Source organism: Neolamprologus brichardi, chromosome 9 (genome assembly GCF_056152115.1).
Source record: "Neolamprologus brichardi isolate AB-2024 chromosome 9, ASM5615211v1, whole genome shotgun sequence".
In the NCBI taxonomy this organism is placed as follows: domain Eukaryota; kingdom Metazoa; phylum Chordata; class Actinopteri; order Cichliformes; family Cichlidae; genus Neolamprologus; species Neolamprologus brichardi.
The window spans coordinates 6,432,501-6,438,090 of NC_142112.1; positions in this window are offsets into that span (position 1 = coordinate 6,432,501).

Genomic DNA, 5,590 nt, shown 5'->3' on the forward strand with positions numbered 1-5,590 from the left:
CCCATCTTGTACATGTTTTTTAATATTATTATTATTATTATTATCATCCTACCCAATTACATGTTTCTTTTAATCAGAGTATGCTGTTTTAATGACTTTACAATATAATTTACATTGTGTTCCTTACATTTTCCCTAATTGTATGTTATATTAATCCTATATTTCCGTTTTAATATTTCTAATGTTTGCCTTGTTTTCTTCACTGTCTGGTCTGCCTCTGTCTCGCCTGTATGGATGCATTTACACCTAAATGTCCCCAACAAAGGATGTTTTAATTCACCACTATTCCAGTGAAACACGAGTCTCCCATCTTCCTGCTACCGGTCTCGAGTTTTTGTTCACCAAAGCACACACCAACTTCATACTGACGGACAGATCACTGCCCTTTTGCCGCCTTGTCTGACCGTGTTTTGTAGCTTTGGTTCACTTCACCTCACTCTTCCCCTTTCTTGTCATTAAATCAGGCCGTTCTGCAACCATGGCAGCCATTCACTCTATGGCTTTATTCATGGTGTATTTTACCCCTTCACCAAATGCCGTTCTCGTTTCCAACATTATATTTGCAGTCTTCGTCTATCTATCAATATCTGCGGAGTATTTTTTTTTTTTTAACGAGTATCCTATTTTTTTTGGGGCCCGGCCGGGCACAGCCCGAAGAGGAGACATGGGCCCATCCTCCCGCAGGCCCACCACCCGCAGGAGGCGCCATAGGGGTCGGGTGCATTGTGTGCCGGGTGGCGGCCAGGAGCGGAGGCCCTGGCGGACTGACCCCCGGCTGCCAAGACTGGCAATAGGGACATGGAATGTCACCTCTCTGGTGGGGAAGGAGCCTGAGTTAGTGCGTGAGGTTGAGAGGTACCGGCTAGATATAGTCGGGCTCACCTCTACGCACGGCTTGGGCTCTGGAACCAGTCTCCTGGAGAGGGGCTGGACTCTGTCTCAGTCTGGAGTTGCCCCTGGTGAGAGGCGGCGGGCTGGGGTGGGTATTTTAATATCCCCTCGGCTTGCTGCTGGTACGTTGGGGTTTTTCCCAGTGGACGAGAGGGTTTGTTCCCTGCGCCTTAGGGTCGGGGAACGGGTCCTGACTGTCATCTGCGCTTATGCGCCGAGTGGCAGTTCGGAGTACCCAGCCTTCTTAGAGTCCCTGGGGGGGGTGCTGGAAGGTGCTCCACCTGGAGACTCTGTTGTCCTGCTGGGAGACTTCAATGCTCACGTGGGTAACGACAGCGAGACCTGGAGGGGCGTGATTGGGAGGAACGGCCTCCCTGATCTGAACCCGAGCGGTGCTTTGTTATTGGACTTCTGTGCTAATCACAGTTTGGCCATAACGAACACCTCGTTCGAACATAAGAGTGTCCATAAGTGCACGTGGCACCAGGACGCTCTAGGCCGTAGGTCGATGATCGATTTTGTAATCGTATCACCAGACCTGCGACCATATGTTCTGGACACTCGGGTAAAGAGAGGGGCTGAGCTGTCAACTGATCACCACCTGGTGGTGAGTTGGATCAGGTGGCGGGGGAGGACGCTGGACAGACCTGGTGCACCTAAACGTGTAGTGAGGGTGTGCTGGGAACGACTAGCAGAGGCCCCAGTCCGCGAGATCTTCAACGCACACCTCCGGCAGAGCTTCAACAGCATTCCGAGGGAGGCGGGGGACATCGAGTCCGAATGGACCATGTTCAGCGCCTCCATTGCCGAAGCTGCTGCATTGAGCTGCGGCCGCAAGGTGGTTGGTGCCTGCCGTGGTGGTAATCCCCGAACCAAATGGTGGACACCAGAGGTGAAGGGAGCCACCAGGCTGAAGAAGGAGTCCTATCGGGCTTGGTTAGCCTGTGGGACTCCGGAGGCAGCCGACAGGTATCGACAGGCCAAGCGGAATGCGGCTTGGGCAGTGGCTGAAGCAAAAACTCGGGTGTGGGAGGAGTTCGGAGAGGCCATGGAAAAAGACTTTCGGACTGCCTCGAAGAGGTTCTGGCAAACTGTCAGGCGTCTCAGGAGGGGAAAGCGGTGCTCTACCTGCACTGTGTATAGTGCTGGCGGAGCGCTGCTGACGTCGACTGAGAAAATTGTCAGGCGGTGGAAGGAATACTTCGAGGACCTCCTTAATCCCACTGACGCGTCTTCCAAGGAGGAAGCAGAGTCTGGGGATGAGGGGAATGACCCGCCAATTTCTGGGGGCGAGGTCACTGAGGCAGTTAAACAACTCCTTGGTGGCAGAGCCCCTGGTGTTGATGAGGTCCGCCCCGAGTTCCTGAAGGCTCTGGACGTTGTAGGGCTGTCCTGGCTGACACGCCTCTGCAATGTTGCGTGGAGATCAGGGGCAGTACCCGTGGATTGGCAGACCGGGGTGGTGGTCCCCATCTTTAAGAAGGGGGACCGGAGGGTGTGTTCCAACTACAGGGGGATCACACTCCTCAGCCTCCCCGGGAAAGTCTATGCCAGGGTGCTGGAAAGGAGAGTTCGTCCGCTAGTCGAACCTCTGATACAGGAGGAACAATGCGGTTTTCGTCCTGGTCGCGGAACACTGGACCAGCTCTTCATCCTCTCGAGGATACTTGAGGGTGCATGGGAGTTTGCCCAACCAGTCTACATGTGTTTTGTGGACTTGGAGAAGGCATTCGACCGTGTCCCTCGGGGTGTCCTGTGGGAGGTGTTGCGGGAGTATGGGGTGTCTGGCCCATTGCTACGGGCCATTCGATCCCTATACAACCGTTGCAAGAGCTTGGTTCGCATTGCCGGCAATAAGTCGGACTCGTTCCCGGTGGGTGATGGGCTCCGCCAGGGCTGCCCTTTGTCACCGGTTCTGTTCATAATTTTTATGGACAGGATTTCTAGGCGCAGCCAAGTGGCGGAGGGCTTTCGCTTTGGTGGCCTCAGGATCTCATCTCTGATCTTTGCGGATGATGTGGTTCTGTTGGCTTCATCGGGTGAGGGCCTCCAGCTCGCACTGGAGCGGTTCGCAGCCGAGTGTGACGCAGCGGGAATGAGGATCAGCACCTCCAAATCTGAGGCCATGGTTCTCAGCCGGAAAAGGGTGGAGTGCCCACTCCGGGTCGGGGATGAGGTCCTGCCCCAAGTGGAGGAGTTCAAGTATCTCGGGGACGGATTGGGGCTGCAGCTGCAGTAATGCAGACGCTGCACCGGTCCGTCGTGGTGAAGAGGGAGCTGAGTGTAAAAGCGAAGCTCTCAATTTACCGGTCGATCTACGTCCCTACCCTCACCTATGGCCACGAGCTGTGGGTAGTGACCGAAAGGACGAGATCGCGGATACAAGCGGCGGAAATGAGCTTCCTCCGAAGGGTGGCTGGCATCTCCCTTAGAGATAGGGTGAGAAGTTCGGCCATCCGGGAGGGGCTCAGAGTAGAGCCGCTGCTGCTCCACATCGAAAGGAGCCAGCTGAGGTGGTTTGGGCATCTGGTAAGGATGCCCCCTGGGCGCCTCCTGGGTGAGGTGTTCCAGGCATGTCCCACCGGGAGGAGGCCCCGGGGCAGACCCAGGACACGCTGGAGAGATTATATCTCTCAGCTGGCCTGGGAACGCCTTGGTGTTCCCCCGGATGAGCTGGAGGAGGTGGCTGGGGAGAGGGAGGTCTGGGCCTCTTTGCTTAGGCTGCTGCCCCCGCGACCCGGCCCCGGATAAAGCGGATGAAGATGGATGGATGGAGTATCCTATTTTCTAAAGCACAGCATGTAAAGGGTAGCTCGGTTAGCAGGATGCTAGCATGTAGCGCTTAGTGAGACACGCCTCAGACGAGTTGAGCAAAGACCCCGTCTGTGTACTTTATACGTGAGCAACGGATTTAAATAAAATTAACGTTTCAAAAGACAAACTTGAAGATAAAAAAACAATATACTTACCGGAGAACCCCCAGGGACAATCTTGGCGCTCCTAAATTCAAAACTGCCTCTGCAGACAGGCAGGGGAGGCGTGGAAATTGTCTTTGAGTTAGTCAAACGTTTTCCTTAGTTCGAGTAGATGATAAAATAAAATGAAAATAAATGGGATTTTAAGTAGGACTAGGCGTTCTGTAATGATCCCTATTTAGGAGAAAAACTTAATCACTCACCTTTAAACAGCTCTCTTTTAGGAGACACACTGCTGGCTAACGGTGTCATGTGATCAAACAGCGTAATTCAATTGGCTGAGAGCCGCTCGACTCGATCTAGTGCCGATCGCTCTGGCTTGGGTCAAAAGTTCATCACTTTTGCAGGCGAATTTTTTGCAGGTGAATTTTTTGCAGGTGAATTTTTTGCAGGTGAATTTTGGAGGATAAAAATTCAGTGTTATAAATTCAATGTCTAAAAATACTTGAATTCTGATGATACTATATTTCTTCCATACATTTGAGGGCCGCATTTCGAGCAGCCTTCGAATTGGGACAGCCTTCGTCGCGTCGCGGTGACGTAATCGGCCTTAAAATGCGGCCTTTAAGGCAGCAGACCCTGAATTGGGATACAGCCTCTGTTTGGTGAATGAGAGCGGGAGCGCTGAGATGTTAAGAAGATATGGAATAATGTAGCCTTGTTGTCAGATTGGCAAAAGCGAATGCCTTTCTCTTTCAAAACTCGTTGAAGACGGGCGACGGTCCAGTCTGAGGTCTTCGATGGGAAAGAGTCTTTGGAAGACCTCACCTGGGCGTTTGAATGGCGACGTGTTGGATGCTGAGATTGGTCGGATATCCGAGATGCTCCTTGGGGCTGAAGACGCGTCTCAGAGTGATCCGGAGTGGAGCTCCACCGTGAACTTTTGCTGGGGGTGGGTCGTCCTCTAGAAGCGGTTCGGAGGTCGTAGTTTCGCGGGGATGAGCAACTGTATTGCTGAATCGAGCTGAGAGGAGTTGGGTGGAATGGATATGGCGGACCTGACGGCCGAGTGACGAGAACGGCCGCTGAAGTGCTCCCCGGACAGGTCGGCAGTAATTGGGCTCTCTGCGGCAGCCCCGCTAGGAAATTCAGGCTGCAGATCCAGGACTGCCTGGGGAAAATCAGGTGGAGAAAGAGTAAGGTCTTGGTCCGATGGGCTGAGCAACAGGGAATCCATGGTGATGAGCCAAAAAGGTGAGTAGGATTTAAGCTCTTAGAAAGTTCGCCAGTCGTTGACGATGAGGGGTGTTGGCATGAAAATGAGAACAGCGGGTATTGGTGAACCATTTATAATGGTTTATATTTATAATTTTCAGAGAGCCCCTTTCTTGACCAATTTTCTTAAGTAAGCTTTACGTTTTTTTAGGCAACGAGTCTGCATAGTTTTTTTAAGTTCTGAGAACTAATTAGATTTTACAGTGCAGAAACTGTGCCACATACATAGCACAATGTTTCAATAGTAAATCAAATAAAAAATGTCCCTTGTATATGTAATAAAACACACAATCGCAGAGTTACAGCAGCCAAAGAACCGATCAGTCTCCATTTCACAGTTCATGAAAAGAAAAAGGAGAAACCATACTTTTGTCTCCAGGGGAGGGTGTATCCGAAAAAGGTTATGGGGAAGGTGGCAGTCTCACATATGAAGTGAGATGAATCACCAGAATGCCATCTGGATGACAGGGTATCTCACTCATCTGTAGGATGAATCCAAGCTCAAAACA